The sequence below is a fragment of the Triturus cristatus genome, chromosome 7, assembly GCF_964204655.1.
Source record: "Triturus cristatus chromosome 7, aTriCri1.1, whole genome shotgun sequence".
NCBI lineage: Eukaryota > Metazoa > Chordata > Amphibia > Caudata > Salamandridae > Triturus > Triturus cristatus.
The window spans coordinates 1,034,744,298-1,034,764,005 of NC_140590.1; positions in this window are offsets into that span (position 1 = coordinate 1,034,744,298).

The following is a 19,708-nucleotide window of genomic DNA, read 5'->3' on the forward strand; positions in this document are numbered from 1 at the left end:
CCATTTCAGAGGCCACAACAATTGGCCAGGTCGAAACCTCACACAGTGCCAAGTTCTACACCAGGTTCACATCTAGATGGTATTATATTCTCAATTAAAAGAAACTTTAAACAGGAATATTAAAAACATATGGAATTAAATGTGAATAGTAAACCAGGAAACTAGTATATAAAATAATCACATTAATTCATGTCTTTCAAAAACGTAAAATCAAGAAACAACCATCACCGGTGATCACCCGACACCCTTCAAAGTAAGCTTTCACCTTCCCCTTCTGTAATATGTCTTTACACACATAATCTTGGACGAAAGACCGTGCTAGGGCATAAATGACTTGGGGAAGGGGGGCGGGGAATAAGTCAACTCCTTTGAATAGCAAGAGATTCCTGGCTCTCCTTAGAGCATCTTTCAAGAAATTCAATACAATCTCAAAATTTTGACATGGGGAGCTGGATTTTATCAGACCAAAAACCACATCCTCTTTAGATAAAGCCACATCCGTATTCAGGGAAGATAGCCATACCTCTTCTAAAGCCCACACCGCTGTGCCTAAGGCAGTATCAAAAAAGGTGGTCACAGGATTCATCTGACTAACATCCCTTCCTGACACAAAATGCTGCTCTAGAACATCTTTTCCTATACAAAAAGAGGCAGAGAGGCAGTCAACCATGTTCTGTGGACCATGCCAGGCCACGATGGATATTGAACAGGCACAGTACAGAAACATTTCCCCAAATTGCTCTAGAAGTCTAATCAGAAAATCCTCTGACTAGTATCTGAAGCTCTTCCTCTGTGACTGCTTTGTGATTAAGCTTGAGTGAAATCAGGCACAAAAGAATCCCTTTAAAATGTTTCTTCTTAACGTACTTCCTGGCATAAAAGTAAGCAAAAGAACAGGATTCTTAATGATGCATGCTGCTAAATATTACCATGCCCCATGTTCTGCATACCAGAAAATTAAACTAAAAGCTGGCACAAAAGGACTATTTTCTTTCTTCCTTTTCTTGACAAATGCTACCTTTTATGATGCAAATGAACAAGGATTATAAATAGAAATACATTTTGGGAGCATCCTTGCCACCCAAAACCACAGGTTTTAACATGGACACAAGAGCTACTCGTTCTTGCTTCCCTCCTCAAATGAGCTAAAAACCCCACCCTTGGATTACTGTCAGGCAGTTTTGGGGGATGGGAGAAACCAAGGCAGCATACAGATGACTTGATAGAAATTCTGCCTTTACAACAAGAATTTTATTGGTCATAGTAAGTAAGTGACCTCAGACCCCAAAGTGTGATCTTTTGCTTGACCTCAGACATGCTTTCTGATCAGCTCTGACCACCACCCACTCCAATAAACAGATCAGAAACTTTGATGTGATCTTGCACCACTTTAAGACCCCAATCTATCTTTTCTTCTTCCTATTTAACATACAAACACTCACTCTTTGCCAGGTTAATTCATGATGAGGATGCAAAATAAAACCCAGAGCAATACCACAGAGCCTGTTGAATTGAAATGTCATCTGAACAAAAAACAGATTTATCATTTATATAAGCAGAAGTAGTGACAGAAAACCTCATTCCTACTGGGACAGAGATCCCTTTACTCAGTTTATCAGCCCTCAGCGTACCAATAAAAGGTTCTATGGCAAATGAAAAAGAGGAGGAAAAAGGGAATCCCTTTCTTACTCCTGATGAAATGGTAAAATAGGGGCATATTATCAAGCACTGCGTTAAAATTATCGCCGCTTTAGCGGCAGAAAACTGCACCTAAAGCGGCGATAATGGGCTTGATAATATGCCGCAGAGAATTCCCATAGAAGCCCATGTTGACACCAGAACATGGGCTTCTATGGGAATTCTCAAGGACATATTATCAAGCCCATTATCGCTGTTTGAGCGGCAGTTTTCTGCCGCTAAAACAGCAATAATTTTAACGCTGTTTCTTGATAATATGCCCCTTAGTCAGTTAATTTGCCATTGACCATGACCTTGCTGTAACAATTTGACTGCTGAAAAGTAATTTATATGATCTACATTTAGGACCAAAATTCATGTGCTGTAAAACCTTGAACATAACAGAGTGGCTCAGCCTATCAAAGGCCTTTTCCTGGTACAAATTGAGTAAACACATAGATAAACCATGGTATTTAACATGCGATAGCACACCTCTAACGAAGCATAAATTGTCAGAGATTTTACACTCTGCTACACTAAGGTGCCGATTCCGATCCGGTAAAAATATTTCCCGTATGACTCGTATCCGTATTTTTTTACGTACAAGTCCCGTACAAATGGCGAAGTACGATTCGTACTGTCAAATTACATACGAATTGCCTCGGGAAAAGTCTACGAGACGTCCCCGGACAGATTTACGTACGAGTCGTAAAACTGAAGTCCGAGCGCACAAGTCCGATCCGTACCGGCGTTCTGAATCCCCAAGCGTATGGAAAACCTCCCGTACAGAGCGAACTTTGTATGTCCACTACCCCGGTACACTTGGGCACGGGGTACAAGTCGTACGGACCCCCCACTCCAACCGCGCATGTACGCGCCGTACCCCCCACCCCAGCACCCACGTATGTATGCGCCGTACCCCCCACACCAGCACACGCGTGTGTACCCGCCGTACCCCTCCACCCCAGCACCCGCGCATGTACGCGCCGTACCCCCCACCCCAGCACCTGCGCATGTACGCGCCGTACCCCAGCACCTGCGTATGGTTGCGCCGTACACCCCACCCCAGCACATGCGTATGTAAGCGCCGTACCCCCCACCCCAGCCCTGTACTCGGACGCACCGTACCCCAACACCGTAGCCCAGCAACCCCCCATGTACGCGCCGTACCCCAGCACATGCGTATGTAAGTGCCGTACCCCCCACCCCAGCCCCGTACTCGGACTCACCGTACCCCAACACCGTAACCCAGCATCCCCCCATGTACGGGCCGTACCCCAGCACACGCGTATGTAAGCGCCGTACCCCCACCACAGCACCTGCGTATGTACGCCCCGTACACCCCACCCCAGCCCCGTACTTGGACGCACCGTACCCCAACACCGTACCCCAGCATCGCATATGTACGAGTCGTACAACACCATTGCACATGTGAACACTGAACAACAACATAGCCATGGACACACCTTACCTACGCGAAAAAGACTCGTACTGAACCAGGACACTGTAAAACAGCACAAGGACCGTCAATTCGACTCACACAACACCACAAAACACGTCTACAGGACAAAAAACAACTAAAAGACTGACCTGGCACATCCAAACAGTCAAACAGAGGCCTGAAATCACAACCACCTCTTATAACACACCCACCAAAATTTCAAACACAGCCACACCCACAAATGGACCAATAATAAGGGCCCACAAACACAAACCATGAGCCTTTGCAACAGACTCACTGCTGACAGACATCACATACAAACAACTGCACCCATACACCTTAACTCACACACCTTCACACAACCTCCTTCACACAGACCCCCTCTACACATACACACACACCTACACATTCACACCCACACACCCACAACCATCCACACCCACACCATGCCCACAGACAAGAATCCAAAGTTCACAACAGAGGAGCTGGACATCCTTGTCAACGAAATCATCAGAGTCGAGCCACAGCTCTTTGGAACATTGGTCAGACAGACCAGCATATCCCAAAAAACTAGTCTGTGGCAGAGGATCGTCGATCGGGTGAATGCTGTTGCGCCCATCAGAAGGACCAGGAATGAATGACAAGCCAGGTGGTACGATCTGCGCAGGGCAGTCAAGCACAAAATGAACGAGGAATACGCTCAGAGTAACATCACAGGAGATGGGCTGCCCCGCAGACCGGTACATTACCATACCTGGGAGGAGAAGGTGATGGCCCTGCTTCCACCGATGGGAGTACACGGAGTCGAAGGAGTTCGAGAGCCTGGTGAGTACACAAACAACTCACGTAACATGGGGGGAATGGCATCCACACCCCAACTACAACAAATGCACTCACCTACCCCCAAGCCCTCACCTGACACAACCACACTCTAAACAACGCTCAGGCCACTAACATGAGTATGCCCCATTTACAAAGCAAGGCCATGCCAAGTCCCAGCCTACACAAACCACAAACCCAAGACAGGATATCCGGGATGCTGGGAGGGTGGGGATCACTAAACATATAGTACAACTCAGAAACAGACACCAATGCCCTCAGCCCATATGGCCCAGGTACATACCCATGCACCATGCGCAATGCACAGGGACTGCCAAAGTACTGACAAGGTAGCTGACACTTGGCCCTGCTGTAGGCAGCACAAGGCCCTCCTGTGACAACTGCAAAATCTAACACAAACACAACCAGCTCAGATAACTAGGACAGGAACTCACACTCACTGACATGGCAGCATGCGCCACGGGGGGACAGATACATCACCTGGGAGAACAACAGCAAAATCACACTACACCCACCAGCAGGCACCGTTAATCAATCAACAATCGATCTGGGTACTTGTAAGGCGCGCTACTTACCTGTGAGGGTCTCAAGGCGCTGAGGGGGGGGGGGGTTACATACTGCTCGAAGCGACAGGTCTTGAGGAGACATCAGAAGGCAAGTAGGTCTTGGGTCAGTCGTAGGTGGGTTGGGAGGGTGTTCACGCCCCTTGCGGTGAGGTAGGTGAAGGATCTGCTGCAGGCGGGCGTACGTTGGATGCGGGGGACAGCTGAGGGCGAGGATGCCGGAGCGGAGCTTGCGGGTGGGAGTGTAGAAACTGAGTCTGATGTGCAGGTAGGCATGTCCATGGGTGTGGAGTGCCTTGTGTGCGTGGCTGAGGAGCCTACAGGTGATCCTCTTGTCGATGTGGACCCAGTGCAGGTCTCTCAGGAGGGGGGTGATGTGGCTGTGGTGGGGGCGTTGACGATCACTTGTGCCGAGGCGTTGCATAAGCGTAGGATCCGCCGTTGGTGTGTGGATGGGAGTCCTGCGTAGAGTGCAGTGGCGTAGTCCAGTCAGCTGCTGACGAGGTGCCTGTGTCACTGTTCTACTTGTTTAAGTCGGGATCCACCAGTAGATCCAGCAGAGCGTGCGTAGGGTGTCGTAGCAGGAGGAGTAGACACCGTTGACCTGCTTGGACATGGAGAGGGAGGATGCGAGGATCAATCCTAGGTTGGGTGCGTGTTTGGTGGGTGTCGGTGATGTCCCCAGAGCGATTGGCCACCAGGAGTCATCCCAGGCTGAGTGTGTGGTTCCCAGGATGAGCACCTCCGTCTTGTCCGAGTTCAGTGTCAGATGGCCACTCCGAATCCAGTCTTCTAAGGCCCTCAGATCCTCGTGGATGTGTGTCTTGGCGGTGTGAGGGTCCTTGGTGAGGGAGAGGATGCGCTGGGTGTCGTTGGCGTAGGAGATGTCTTAGAGGTTGTGGTGGCGGGCCACTTGTGTGAGGGGGGCATGTGGATGTTGAACAGCTTCGGGCTGAGTGATGATCACTCACCCCTCACACAAGCACACAACCCCGGGGCAGCCAAGGGAGTCACACACTCTCACAATGGACATGTGACACAACAAGATCAAGCCTCAGCCAAAAAAGCATCCAAGGCCAAATGCGACATGTCAATGACCCTGGATAACCTTTCAATCAGTCCCCTGCAACATACCCATCCACAAGTCAACATTGATGTGAATGCAAGGCACATACAACTACCTGGAGGAACTGTGGCAACCTGAACATGTATGAAACATGGATGTCGCATGAAAAAGCATTAACATTGTCTCCCTCTCACACACAGGGCAACGTCATGGATCTCCCCCCAACACTGGGGGGGAACAATCACAGGCCCAGGCCCAGGCTCGGCAGGAAGATGATCACACCGGCAGCGACGACTCTCAGCACTCTGTGGATGGCCCCAACCAACCTGGACCCTCTGATGACCCAGCCCCTGCAGCACCTGCGTCAGGTACATCTGTGCCAACCACCACCCCCATTCATGCCACATCCCAGGAGACACCCAGGAGCCCTGCCCGCACAGAACAACTGAGCCAGTCTGACCTGGAGGGACAAGGTTCTCCGGCCACCCAGGAGGAGGCAGACAACCCTGCAAATGCCATCCCTCAGGGGTCCGGTAGACCCGATGTGCCCACAATGGCAGGCCAGGCTCATGTGGGCAGGGGTGGTGGGAGTGGAGGCAGGCGGAGGCGCGAACCTGACCAGCCAGATGAGGGAACCGGTATGTCACACATACGCCACATCTTGGAGACATACCGGCGTGACACCAGGGGCATCAGCCAGGTAGTTGGGACCCTCAACGAGATTAAGAACCAGCAGGCCGAGCAACACGCCAGTCAACAACAACACCAAGGACGGATGGAGGCAAGACTGGCTGAGCTCCTGGCGGTGCAAACGGATATAAGCCGTTCACTCCGTCAGATCGCCGACAACATGGGCAACCCTCCCTGTGCCACCAGGCGAAGACCAGCACCAGCCAGAGGGAGGAGGAAGAGGATTCATCCGACGGAGCGTCCCAAGCATCGTCAAGGCCTGCATCTGAGGGTCCCCCGAGGAAGGTGGGTCGTCCACAGAAAAGACCGTGAGAGGCAGCGGACCATCCACATCTCCCAGGTCACCTGGCCTGGCACCTGGCCCTCTGGCGCAACAGAGGCACCTCATCCAATGACATTCTCTGCCACATGGACTTGCTGGTCACAGTCTAACCAATGATGACCAACACTGTGGTCTGGACTCTGATGACTCCAACTGTCAAGGATGCCATCTCCCCTGTGAACTTTGGATTCCATGCACACTGAATAGCACCTATTTGTCCACACTAAACAGGCCCCCCACCGAGAATAAATCTCTTTTTCTACAATTACATGTTGCATTCATTTTGCATGAGTACACAACCTACGTGTGGGGAAATGTCAAACTATGCATGAGTGTTGAACTAACTCCAGCCATCCATACCCTGGAATCTGAGTCTGGGACAGGACACACATGGGTCACAATGTATCATACTATACAGACATGGAGCACAATACTCACCCGTGATGGCCTCAAGCTGCTGAGGGGGGGCATGCATTACTGTGCGGACAGACCAATTTGGAAGAGTATCCTGAAGGCGTTGAGGTCATGGCTCATGTGGATGTTGCCGGGGAGGGAGTAGCAGGTATGTCTTGCCAGGTGGAAGAACTATGTCCAGCATGCTGGAGTACGGTGGATGTGAAGAATGGTGACCAGGGCAAGGTTGGATGCATGGAGTTGGCACAACGGGGTCTCGGATGACAGACGGCCAAGGTTGGTGTGGGGTCTGGGGTTGTGTCCTGCCTCCTGAGTGGGGGTGAGGAGTCTGAAGGTCATCCTGCAGCACACAGTGATACATTGCAGCTATCTCTGGTGGACGGTGATGTGGCTGGGGCGCATGATGTTGAAGCTGAGGTGTGCACATGCAGCCTGGATGTGGACTGGTTTCCCGGGTGTCAGGATGTACTTGCTCCGTAGAGGGCGGGGCAGTAGTTGACACGGCTGGTGTTGTGCTCCTGGGGCATGGTCTGTCTTTCCCTGGAGTGGATCTATCTGTGGATCATGTGCATCATGTAGAGGGTGTTGCACCCTGAGGTACAGATGCTGGTGATTAGCATGGTAAATGGGAGTGACAATTCCATGATGCGCACCATCTTGTGTGCGTGGCCACTGGGTGCATGTATAGGGCTCTTGCAGGTGGGACTCAAGCAGTTGAGCCACCTGTAAGGGGACAATCCTCAGATGATTACCTCAGTCCTATACAAGTTCAGCCTCAGGTGGCTGATGTTCAGCCATCCATCAATGGATCTCATGCCTTCTTTAATGTTGAAACTGCCAATGGCTGCGTCTTTGGTGAGGGTGAGGAGCACCTGGCTGTCAATGGCATACGAGCTGATGAAGAGGTGCTGTGTGCATGTGACGCCGGTGAGGGGGACCTGGACACATTGAGGATTGCCACGCTGAGAGATGATACCTGGGCCATGTGCCAGATTATGCCACTATACTACATGCTGAAGGCTTGAGTCCCACTCCCATGGCCTTGCTGGTATACGGAGCCGGTGGGGAGTAGGAGGGACATTACCTGGTTGCTGTGACAGGGCCTGGAAGGCGGGGCAGCGCTGTGTAGGCAGTTGAAGTTGCACAATCATCATGCAAAGGTGTTGTGTGTGCGTCTAGGGTATGGCTGAGAGTAGGCGGTAGCTCCTTGGATGGACAATGCTTGGAGGGTGGCTGCAACATCAGACTGTAGTGTGATGTGGGTCAAGTAAGGACATGAGGTTCGTGCAATGTGCACGTTGCATGTGCTGACGGGCCAGCCTTTGGCACCGCGTGGGCGCAACAGTGGCACAGACAAGCTGATGCCAGACAAATGAATGGGTGGAGGGAGGAAGGGAGGAGCATCTTTGAGGTGTGTGTGTTGCCGAATCTGTAAACTCTCTGTGCCCTCGCGGCAGGGGCTGCAGCAGCAGGCGGCATTACATGGAAACTATGCCACTAGTTGCACACAAAGACAAGGATGTCAGAAAGGACTACTGCAACAGGCGTATGTAAAGGAGGAGTGTCCGGTTTCCCATGGCTCACCCAGAGACAATGGATGCACAATCCCCAAAGATGATAGACACCGGATCATTAAACTGAAGGAAGAGCTGCACACAGGATACACACCCTCAGCAGATGTTGACGGTCTGTTGTGGCAACCAACATGCCCAAATACATACACAACCATGGACATCATGCACAATGGATATTCTAATCCCTGAAGAACTGCATGCATGTTGCTAAACTACACATAGACTCATATGCCCAATCTTTGACAACTATGCCAGAGATGCCGCATGCAAAGTGGCTAGAGACCAGCATTGACAGAGATGAGGCACTGTTAGACCTGGCGATTTCTGGTTGGCTAGGGCTTGCGCCAAAGCCAGGCAGAAACCACCACTCTAGTCAGGGCAAGGAAGTTACACGCCAAAGATAACCCCTGCTCACCCCCTTGGTAGCTTGGCACGAGCAGTCAGGCTTATCTCTGAGGCGATGTGTAAAGCGTTTGCGCGCGCACCCAGCAACAACACCCAAGGCCCACCACAAAGGAAACTCCACACAAGGTATTCTATAAAAATAACCTTTGTATTATACACAACACATTAGATAAAAACACACACTTTACACTGTGCCAACAGGCACGGGCAGAATTTACAAGGGATTATGTACAAGACAGGGCCACCTGGACCACTGTCAGGAAGTAGCACTTTTTAGCACAAAAATATATAAGATCACTGTAGCACAAAAATAATATGTATAGCACACAACCAGTACTTACTGGTATCGGGGAAGTACCACCTGCGTAACCCTAACTACCTTAGGAGACTGTCACGCAGGGAACTAGAACCTCACTAGCACCACCTGTACTAGGAGAGAGCAACAACCACCTAAGTATCACAATACCTGTAGGGGTAATAGAACGTTACACATGATGCATCACATTCAGAGGTGTAGGGAAGGAAAACACATGATGCCTAAAACATTCAGAGGTGTAAAGCAATGGCACATGACGCATCAAAACACATTCAGAGGTGCAAGTAGGGACAACAGCGCAAAACTCTACATGAGCCACCACCTGTGGCAGTCCCTGGGCCAAGTGGCCTGGTAGGGGCTAGGATGCCCTGCGTTCAGTCAAGCTGCGCCCGCTGCGCAGACTAAAACGACAATGGTCCCCCACCTAAACGTGGCAGCTGCCCACTAAGTGCTGGGCAGCTGTTGAAAAGGTTACTGGGGCAACGTAGGAGCCACGTGGGCTCAAGTCCATAAGATATGCCCCCTAGAGCCTCTCCGGGCTCTGTAACTAATGTGGGGCAAGGTGGGAGTGGCCCGCTGCCATCTGGCGCCACTCGGACACGTAAGCAATGCCCCGGTAACGTTGGAGCCCCACTGGGCTCGTGAAACAATGTGCCAACTTTTGGAGCCTCACTGGGCTCTCTCGAAGTGCTCCCGTTTGTCGGAGCGCCTCGCGCTCTGGACACTCATGCCCCCTTTCGTTGGAGCCTAACGGGCTCGTGAGCACGGCTCCCCGCACCCCCAGCATATGCGCGGAGTCCCCCCTGCCCTCTAGACACTCACCGGCTGTTCGGGGGACTCCCGCGTCGTCTCCGCTCTGGTGGGACGGCTCCGAGGCCTCTTTACACCGCGGAAGGGGCAGGCACCGACAACGTGCCTCGCGCCCCCTCCGCACAAGCTCCGGCCGTGCTCCTCTCACGGTCCAGCGCGGGGTGGGCTCCCGCCTGGACCTTCACTCTTCCCGGGCACTTCTCCTCACTGCACAGGAGCGCGGGGTAGGCTCCCGTCCGCTTCCTGTTTCAAAGTCCCGCCCCCGTCCTAACGAAGGCTGCCTGACTTCCGGTTACGAACCGGGCTGCAGCGGTGATTTCGGTGATTAGAGGGGTGGGCTCCCTCCGTAAATGCAATCTTCGGCGGGGTAGGCACCCGCCGCAACAACAAGCAAATAAGCGGGGTGGGCACCCGCCGACAAGCACCCAAACACGGCAGAATCGCGGGGTGGGCACCCGCTATCAGAATCACAGCGCGCCTAGCGCTATAAAGCAAAACAGAGCTCCCAGCGCTATAAAGATGGCAAAGTCCAGGAAAACAGCGCGCACAGCGCCACGAAGTCCAGAAAGCGCTCCCAGGCGCTATAAGCAACGTCCAGCCATCAAAAGTTCCTTCAGAGAGCAGGGGGGCAAAGGCTGGGCCCAGAGCCAGCTCACAGGGCCCTCCAGCAGGGAGGCAGTCCCCAGTGGCGGTCTCTCCTGGCGCCCAGCAGCATCAGGCCCCCCCTCAAGTGGATCCTGCCAGAGAACACTAAATGTAAGGGGACACAGCCCCTTTTTATACAGTATAAGGCTTTGTGTAAGGTGCAGGGAAGGGGCGAACCAGTTCCAACAGGTTCCTGAGCACTTTGTTTTGCTCAGCCCCTCTCCCTATTCACTGGCAGGGCTAGGGTCATTAGACGCACCACAGGGGCCGGCGCCAGCATTGTGTGGGGGAAGCCCTGTCCTATTCAGGACCCAGGTACACTCCTCCCCAGCCATCAGCCTGCTAACTCCCCATTCATCACTGGGTGACTCCTCCTGACCCTGGGGATTTCCCTAGCCCGTCACATGACCTCACCAGCCAATCGCCAGACAAGCCACACATTTTAGACTGCACACTGAAGTGCCCACTTCTAGAAGTGGCACTTCCACACTAGGTACATGCACGCCGCACACATCAACGCGCAGCATTCACTCACACGAGTCCGCACATACCAAACACGGGCCTGCACACCCCACGCATCAGGAACTACCAGGGCACATACATTCCCCCATGCATTCCTATGGGCGGGCAGGCCAACCTCACAACACGCACGCACTTTACCCTGGGACACAGCGGTAAAGTGCGCAGAAGTCAATAAAATCACTAAACCAAGTCACAGTATTAAGCAAAAAAGTTTCGGGGTGAACCGGCCAGACGGGCCAAGTCCAACACAACCCCCTTCCAGCCAAAACGCAGGGTAGACCAATCACCACCGTGATGGACTTCCCTGCTTGGGGCGATAGAACACGGACGCGGGCCCGCCACTGCCGGGACACCCTCCTGTTCTACGCCACGGTGAACCCATGGGGTTTCTTCTCAAACCACTCTCCGGACCAACTGGGCTACCCCACTGGTACTCCCAAGCTGTCCGCGGCCAAGACCAGGCCCTAGGCCACCCAGGTGCCACTGGTCCTTGCCTAACCACAGAGTGGGGGGCAGTAACCCCTGGCACATAGCAGCCATTCTCCACTCTACCCTTCATCAGGGCAGTTCTAAACTGCCACTGATCTTCCAGCCTAGGGTCTGTACCCTCAGGCTGACCAAAAGTCACGGGCGAGGCTCTCCTCCCCCTACCTCTTCTCCTAGGGTTCCGCCCTCTCTTCCTCTGAGAGGCGACCCCGTAACATAACTCACCAACCAGCTCAGGACCCCTCCCTGAGAACTGGTCTACCAACCTAGGGTTTAACCCCTCAGGTTGCACCGGGGTCAGAGGTGGGCTCTCCCACCCTCTGCACCCCCTTCCAGAGTCCTGCTCCCTACCAACTGGGGCGGTCCCTCTGGAAGAAGAACCGGTCAGGACACTGGTTACAGTAGTCAGACCCTTCAGGTCAGGCTGCTCCTGAACCTGGCCTCCCAACCTCTGGTCTAAAACCTTCGGTGGAATACTTGCCTGACACTCCAGGACTTCTGGGGACTTACACACCATCCCCCTGAGGCTGACACATGACCCATGTGTCATGTGACTGTCTGTCTGGCGCAGATCTCCCGTCCCCTGTCCACCTGACAGTGCGCGAAGATCCCCCAGAACAGAAGTGGCGCCACCCGGGTCCCCCCAAGGAGCTCTAGCCCAACTGGCTAGTCCCTGGTCCACTGGTGCATCCACTGGGAAACTCATCCCCCAACCACTCCTCACGCTGGACTCCTGTACCCTCCCTACCGGAGCGGTACTGCCAGACTCTAGAACCACAGGAGCCCTGCTTACAGGCGCTCCAGGTCCTCTACTCACTAGGTGATCCTCCTCAAATGGGCTAACAGGACAGCCTAGGTCCCCAACTTGGTGTTCCCTCACGAAACCACCCAAGTCCTGAGGCAGGGTTTCGTACGTCTGGGGACCCTCGGTCACCCACTTACTCCCGCTCCACTGAGCCAGGCCGTAAGGCCCTACACCCTCCTCGCTATCCTGGGACCTAGCTGGGCTACACGGAGCCTCTTCCACCACACTGGGCTGGAAGGTACCTGAACCACTACTTGAGTCACTAGTGTGGGAAGAACTATCCCATTCCTCATCATAACTCGGGGCCCGTTCCCATCGGTCTGCTTCCGTTGCCAGCTCCCATGGATCAGTGCGCCCCCATGCTAACAGGTGTTGGCGCAACTCGGGATAAAAACTACTGGATAGCTGCTCTCGGATGAGCAGATCATACAGTTTTTCAAAATCTTCCTTCGTGCTAACCATTACCCAATCAAACAGTGCATCATCGCATTCCTCCACAAACTTCTCCCAAGACTGGTGAGGCACCTTCTTCCTGCCCCTGAATTTCAACCTACATTCCTCCTCTCGGGAACTAGGTACCATACTGGGGGATCTGGGAATGGGACTCTCTGCACTGGTCTCTCTATTGCTGCCACCACTGGACTCAACCCTCCCTGGGGAGCCCAGAAAACTACCACTGCGCTCTGGGGACAACTTACCCTCCCGAGCTAATCTCTCACTGGCGAAGGCCCTCTCAGCCTCCGCCATCCTCTCCTGCGCTAAGACCCTCTCGGTCTCCAGCTTTTTCTCTTCTATAGTCAGCTGCGCCATCCCCCAGGCATGCTCTAACCTGAGCTTCTCCATGGCCAGCTGATGCTCCCTCTCTTCCCTCCTATCTACCCACTCCTCTGGGGACAGGGAAAGGGATGGGGTGCTGCTCCTGACACTGGACCCAGCAAGGGACTCCCTATCTATGGGGTCTCCACTCTCTACTGGCGTCCCTGTCAGGTAATCCTCCTCCTCTTCAGATTCCTCAGGGCTCCCCTCAGACCCACTACCCTCTCGGCGTGCGGCCCGGGCCCTATCTTCCTCACTGCGCTCTCGCTCCCACTCCTCCTTTTGCCAAAGGATCAGGTTGTCCCTCAGTTTGGACTGGGTATCTGACTCACCCACCTCTATGTCCCTCTCCTCACAGAACCCTACCAGCTCCAACCTACTGTACCTAAACAGACTACAGAAGTTAAAAGCAGGCTCCATTTTGGCGGACGTTCCTGAGAAGAGTTTAACACAAGGAACCTGGGGGTCGGAGCTACACAGAAGTACACAATTCACAAAAGGTTTCAGTGAGCTCTCTATCCTGGAGAACCCACACTCACTGTCTAGTGCCACACACACCATCCACACACAACACTCCCCTCGGACTGGTAAGGCAGTTTCTACCACCCCTGATCCCTCAACCTGACCACCACGTGACACAGGTACCAACTCTGGGCGCAGGGCGGGGGACAAATGTACTGGACACAATTACACAATGATACCTTCAGGAGAAGAAATAAAGGAACTTCAAAACAATAATCCCCAAAATGTGATTTATCTAATGCAGAGTTTTGTGGTGTAGCCAGTCGCTGCTGCGGTACAGCGCAAACGCAAGTCCAAATCCCACCGCTGATCACCAATGTTAGACCTGGCGATTTCTGGTTGGCTAGGGCTTGCGCCAAAGCCAGGCAGAAACCACCACTCTAGTCAGGGCAAGGAAGTTACACACCAAAGATAACCCCTGCTCACCCCCTTGGTAGCTTGGCACGAGCAGTCAGGCTTATCTCTGAGGCGATGTGTAAAGCGTTTGCGCGCGCACCCAGCAACAACACCCAAGGCCCACCACAAAGGAAACTCCACACAAGGTATTCTATAAAAATAACCTTTGTATTATACACAACACATTAGATAAAAACACACACTTTACACTGTGCCAACAGGCACGGGCAGAATTTACAAGGGATTATGTACAAGACAGGGCCACCTGGACCACTGTCAGGAAGTAGCACTTTTTAGCACAAAAATATATAAGATCACTGTAGCACAAAAATAATATGTATAGCACACAACCAGTACTTACTGGTATCGGGGAAGTACCACCTGCGTAACCCTAACTACCTTAGGAGACTGTCACGCAGGGAACTAGAACCTCACTAGCACCACCTGTACTAGGAGAGAGCAACAACCACCTAAGTATCACAATACCTGTAGGGGTAATAGAACGTTACACATGATGCATCACATTCAGAGGTGTAGGGAAGGAAAACACATGATGCCTAAAACATTCAGAGGTGTAAAGCAATGGCACATGACGCATCAAAACACATTCAGAGGTGCAAGTAGGGACAACAGCGCAAAACTCTACATGAGCCACCACCTGTGGCAGTCCCTGGGCCAACTGGCCTGGTAGGGGCTAGGATGCCCTGCGTTCAGTCAAGCTGCGCCCGCTGCGCAGACTAAAACGACAATGGTCCCCCACCTAAACGTGGCAGCTGCCCACTAAGTGCTGGGCAGCTGTTGAAAAGGTTACTGGGGCAACGTAGGAGCCACGTGGGCTCAAGTCCACAAGATATGCCCCCTAGAGCCTCTCCGGGCTCTGTAACTAATGTGGGGCAAGGTGGGAGTGGCCCGCTGCCATCTGGGGCCACTCGGGCACGTAAGCAATGCCCCGGTAACGTTGGAGCCCCACTGGGCTCGTGAAACAATGTGCCAACTTTTGGAGCCTCACTGGGCTCTCTCGAAGTGCTCCCGGTCGTCGGAGCGCCTCGCGCTCTGGACACTCATGCCCCCTTTCGTTGGAGCCTAACGGGCTCGTGAGCACGGCTCCCCGCACCCCCAGCATATGCGCGGAGTCCCCCCAGCCCTTTAGACACTCACCGGCTGTTCGGGGGACTCCCGCGTCGTCTCCGCTCTGGTGGGACGGCTCCGAGGCCTCTTTACACCGCGGAAGGGGCAGGCACCGACAACGTGCCTCACGCCCCCTCCGCACAAGCTCCGGCCGTGCTCCTCTCACGGTCCAGCGCGGGGTGGGCTCCCGCCTGGACCTTCACTCTTCCCGGGCACTTCTCCTCACTGCACAGGAGCACGGGGTAGGCTCCCGTCCGCTTCCTGTTTCAAAGTCCCGCCCCCGTCCTAACGAAGGCTGCCTGACTTCCGGTTACGAACCGGGCTGCAGCGGTGATTTCGGTGATTAGAGGGGTGGGCTCCCTCCGTAAATGCAATCTTCGGCGGGGTAGGCACCCGCCGCAACAACAAGCAAATAAGCGGGGTGGGCACCCGCCGACAAGCACCCAAACACGGCAGAATCGCGGGGTGGGCACCCGCTATCAGAATCACAGCGCGCCTAGCGCTATAAAGCAAAACAGCGCTCCCAGCGCTATAAAGATGGCAAAGTCCAGGAAAACAGCGCGCACAGCGCCACGAAGTCCAGAAAGCGCTCCCAGGCGCTATAAGCAACGTCCAGCCATCAAAAGTTCCTTCAGAGAGCAGGGGGGCAAAGGCTGGGCCCAGAGCCAGCTCACAGGGCCCTCCAGCAGGGAGGCAGTCCCCAGTGGCGGTCTCTCCTGGCGCCCAGCAGCAGCAGGCCCCCCCTCAAGTGGATCCTGCCAGAGAACACTAAATGTAAGGGGACACAGCCCCTTTTTATACAGTATAAGGCTTTGTGTAAGGTGCAGGGAAGGGGCGAACCAGTTCCAACAGGTTCCTGAGCACTTTGTTTTGCTCAGCCCCTCTCCCTATTCACTGGCAGGGCTAGGGTCATTAGACGCACCATAGGGGCCGGCGCCAGCATTGTGTGGGGGAAGCCCTGTCCTATTCAGGACCCAGGTACACTCCTCCCCAGCCATCAGCCTGCTAACTCCCCATTCATCACTGGGTGACTCCTCCTGACCCTGGGGATTTCCCTAGCCCGTCACATGACCTCACCAGCCAATCGCCAGACAAGCCACACATTTCAGACTGCACACTGAAGTGCCCACTTCTAGAAGTGGCACTTCCACACTAGGTACATGCACGCCGCACACATCAACGCGCAGCATTTACTCACACGAGTCCGCACATACCAAACACGGGCCTGCACACCCCACGCATCAGGAACTACCAGGGCACATACATTCCCCCATGCATTCCTATGGGCGGGCAGGCCAACCTCACAACACGCACGCACTTTACCCTGGGACACAGCGGTAAAGTGCGCAGAAGTCAATAAAATCACTAAACCAAGTCACAGTATTAAGCAAAAAAGTTTCGGGGTGAACCGGCCAGACGGGCCAAGTCCAACAGGCACCTTGGAGGGTGAGGTACACCTTTATTTCTCAGGTTCACACCTAGGGAAATGCATCAATAGGAAAAGACTCACAGGTCATTTGGCAGAACATGTGGGACCTACACTGGACACCCCCTTCACAACACAGATGCTGTAAATCCATTGAACTGGCACACAAGTGAAGTGTGTGAGCCAAACACCCCCTGCTGCACATGGAGGAGCTTCAATTCCCCATTTATCCTCTAATGGGGATGTCAAACACTATGTCCACCCGTAGCATCCCATATGTTTCAGAGGGAAGTTGTACACACATTGATGCCTTCATCAGAATCCACAGTCCCATCACAGATGACTGCTACGAAGGGTGACTATCAATACATGGAAGTCATGCAACATGTCATGTGCCCCATGGTGAGTCGCCATGTATGTATAGTAACACAACATTCACAGGAGCAGTGCCCACACATTACAAACACCTACCAACACCAAAATGCCGTGCAGCAATCCTTAACCAAATAGACTTTTCCCCATGTCCGTGCATGGGATGCTGATTCAGCACACGTTGCAATACTCATGAGGAATAGTGGGAGCCCAACGATGACACGAGCAGACAGCATGCCAAACAACCTGGGGATGACAGACACACAAGAAGTCAGGGAAGAGATTGTCATCCGCATGCATGGTAATTAACTCTACAGGAATAAGTCTGTCACCATGCTATATTACAATTGAGTGTCTAAGCTAAAATGTGTGGAAGGACATCATCACTCGAGTGACACATCTGAACACACATCTAAGTCACTTAGCATACAGTCAGCTGGACACACACATTGCAACACATGCCACACAAGGCTCCAGCCGTGCACACTCAGACCCATGGACTCACCATTATGAGAAGAAGTTGTGTATGAGCTGACTCCGGATGTCGTCCTCCTCCTCCTCCTCATCGTCACTTGCCTCGTGACCAAGCCCTTCATCCTCCACGGGTGGATGTTCCTGCTCATCCGGATCCAGGATGAGTGGCACAGCCTTCTCCACTGCCATGTTGTGCAACATGCAGCACACGAGGAAGATCTTGCAGGCCTTCACCGGTGCATATGGGAGGGACCCGCCTGTCTTGTGAAGGCACCGGAAACTGCTCTTCAGGAGGCCAAACGTCCTCTCAATCACTCGCCTGGTCTAGCCATGTGCGTTGTTGTAATGGTGATCTGCAGCTGTTCTGGGGTTGCGGAGGGGTGTCATCAGCCATGGCATGTTGGGATAGCCAGAGTCCCCTACATGGAAACAACATGTAAAGAAGTGGGTCAGGAGATGCTGTAAGATACTAAAATAGCGCAAAACAGAGGACAAACAGAGTATACCCACCAACAAGACATGCTCGTTCATTGTGCAGCCCCAGTATCATTTCTGGCACCCTGCTACGCCTCATGATGTACACATCGTGTGCTGACCCTGGAAAACGTGCACAGACATGGGAAATCGGCATGTTAGCAAGACCCACCACAAGGGCATTTATAGAGTGGTAATGTTTACGGTTGCGATAGGCCACCTCCTGTGCCTGTGGTGGTACCAAAGCCACATGTGTCCCATCAATAGTCCCTATGAAATGGGGCATCCCTCCCAGGGCATAGAACTCACCCTTGACACCTGTCAACTGCTCACGAGTTGGAAAATGGATGAATTCATCCAGGTGCTCCAACATGGCTTCTAATAAATCATGCAGGACACGGCTGAACATGGTCTGTGACATGCCACCCACATCAGCTATGGTGAATTGAAACGTACCGGTGGCAAAAAAATGTAGGGCTGCCATCACCTTCATCTTGGGGGTCAGCGCAGTAGGATAACTGTGTCGCGGTTGGAGGTGTTGTTCAAGCTTTGCGGTCAAGTTCTCAATCAACTGTTGCGAGAAGCGGTAACGTCTTATGCAGTCACGTTCCCTCATGGCAGCCAAGTCTGGCATTGGTCGGGGGAGAGGCGGTGCCCTGCAGATAATTGGAAGGAAGAACGAAGAGTGAGTACCTAACAACATCAATGTCAATGAACTGAGCACATGCTCAACTGCTACTACACATCTGCTAAATACAGAGTCAGGTCTGTGCTATACATCCAGGACACGTATGCCAGCCAGGTGATACTCCTACAACAAGCCAGCTACACCCGTTGATAGTCACGTTCTACATGACATGGCCCAAAACTAGCTGTGGGCCAGTGTAAGTGAACAGCCAGAGACATCACAGGAGTGAAATACATCCACATATCTGCATTTGAAGGATGTCATCTCATACAGACTGCTGGCGTCAATCTAGACGCACAGGTCACATGTCATTGGAAATGTACAGATCATACACATAGCGATGAAGGGGTACACGTGAAAAATGAAAACACAGACATGGATACGCCGCAGATATGTCTTCATGTCATAAAATCATCTTTGAAGCCTCCAGACACACGTAACGTGTGAATCCACATGTGGCATGGTGTGCGTATATGTGTGCCATGCCCATCTACACACAGACACATGTTGGATGCAGCAACAGCAGATGCAGTTGACGGAACAACACCAGCAAGCTCATGGGAACACATGACACATACAGGACATGTTCACATCGGGGCACGCTGTTACTTAGATGTCAGGTGTTAGTGTCCCTGTCCCTGGCATCAGGGGACATTTGCGGGTGTTGGTGACTGTGCCATACCAGGGATGCAGTGCTTGACACGTTTGTACTACATGCACACATGTGCATTGTGGGAAGGGGAAGTGTGCCACATACTGCCCCATCACACATGACATTTGTACACAGGTCATCACACATCTATTGTACTAAAACATGAGGAGACATTTGCCACATC